Genomic DNA, 2,086 nt, shown 5'->3' with positions numbered 1-2,086 from the left:
AAGGCACAAACGCTAATTCGATAGCAGTGTGCAGCCCTTGTAAGCTTTAAACATAAGGATATAGTTTAAGAAGTACATAACAATAATTTGTATAGTTTTACCTATACCTATGTAATCCTGCTTAACACAGCCGCGCAGAGGGCTGAAAACTATAGAGTGAATGACGTCAGAGCCAACTACTTGATAAGCTATAAGCCTGAACTTGGGGTTAAAGCCCAAGGCAGGGTTAACTGCAATAAACTGGTGCTTAGACGTATGCTGTTCGCGCAGTTGTTCTATAGTGACGCTAAGTGTGTTTAGGCTGGCGGAATGGGTATACTCCAACGTCCTTCGTGGGTACCCCCCAAAACTTTGTCAATAATTCATGGATTCTAGCGAAATAGGGCTTAAAAGAAAGAGAAAAACTACCTCTACATTTCTGTAGTAGAAGGTTTTGTTATAACCATTAAACTGCACAAGCTAGAGGCTAGAAAAGGTCAAAAAAGGGGGGGTACCTAGCGAGCATACCCATTAATAGGTATACTTTGCTAGGTAGTGTTGATAACTTAGCTAATACTAGGCGGAATTAGCTAATTCTTTTTTTATTAGAAGGCGCAATACTAGGCGCTTCTATCGAATAATAGATTATGTAAGCGTATCTCTGCTAGTTAAGAAGCTATAAGCCAAAACGTAAAAAAGCATACCCTACCCATCCGCCAGCCTAAGTGTGTTTAATGCGCTGCGCCACTCCTCTAGAGTTACTTGCATGGCCTTAAAGCCTGCGTCTAGTTTGTTAAGTTTACATTGCATGCTGTTAAAGTTAGAAGTGTACTTTACTAATAGTAGAATACACTTACTACTTAAGCAACTTAGACTTATAGTTATTATTACCTTCCCCTTCCTCTACACTGTAGATTAGCTTAATTAACTTGTCTATGTTAGGGAGGATGCTATACACTTCTAGTTAGTTAAGCTCTAGTGTTGCTAATCTTGATTCTAACTATCTCTTAGGTGTACTCTTTATTTTTTTTCTTTCCTTCTCTTATTGTTTGCGCTTTTAATAGATATAGAGTTGCTTCTACTTAAGTTGCCTCTGGACTTGTTAGCGCAATAATTGTCTCTGCTAGTCTTGCCTTCACTAGTCTTGTTAGTGCTAGCCACATTAGCCACGTTAACATTAATGCTGTGAATTAGGGCATTTGTTAGAGCAAGGCCTTCAACAGCAGCCACGTTAACTGTGTTAATATTAGTGCTGCTAGATAAGGTATTTATTAAGGCAAGGACTCCTGTGGTAGACAGGGCTTAAGGTTGCGTAGATTCTATAATTTAATTGTTAGTATATACTGTTAACGTAGATTATCACTGAGCCGGCCATATCACCGAACCGGCCACTTTCTCTTAGCACGACCACCTTTTACCCTAACACAACATGCCTTAACAATAACAACTTTAGAATACTACTAGAGAAGGCAGAGTTATCCTTGCTATCTAGGCCTTCTATGCTGGCTAATTTTGCAGTATCCGCAGCGCTGCTAGAGCGTTGAACGTACCTTATTAGCGGGTCTCTAATCGCCTTCGCAATATCACGTTTTAACTAGACATACGCGCTAATTGCTAGAAACTTACTATACTAGAGGAGCAGACAATTATCTAGTATATACTTAACCTTGATTCGCGAGGATTTGCGCCCTAGCTATATGAGGTGGCAGATATAGCTGATAAGATACTTAGTGTGCGTGGTGAAGAGCCTGTTGGCAAACTATAGGCTAGCAGGCTTGTGACGCGTTTAGACAAGCTTAAAATGGCCTTCAATCAAGCTAAGGATAGACAGAGGTAGGCTGGCGGATGGGTAGGGTAGGGTAGGGTATAGGTATAGTCACGTGATTTATGGGTAGGAACTAGGCAGGGTACATGAGGTACCCTACCCAAACGGTTTGGGTAGGGTAGCACGTGACTGGGTATAGGTATAGGTAGGGTAGCACGTGACTAGGTATAGGTATAGGTAGGGTAGCTAGGTAGGGTCTAGGAATGGGTAGTTATTAGCAAAATCTAGGTTACTACTCTAGACTTTGTACTATTGTATACTTTAGAGCATAAGTATGTGATA

Source organism: Didymella exigua (genome assembly GCF_010094145.1).
Source record: "Didymella exigua CBS 183.55 unplaced genomic scaffold M421scaffold_33, whole genome shotgun sequence".
Classification (NCBI taxonomy): domain Eukaryota; kingdom Fungi; phylum Ascomycota; class Dothideomycetes; order Pleosporales; family Didymellaceae; genus Didymella; species Didymella exigua.
Note: the sequence above shows the minus strand (reverse complement) of the source record.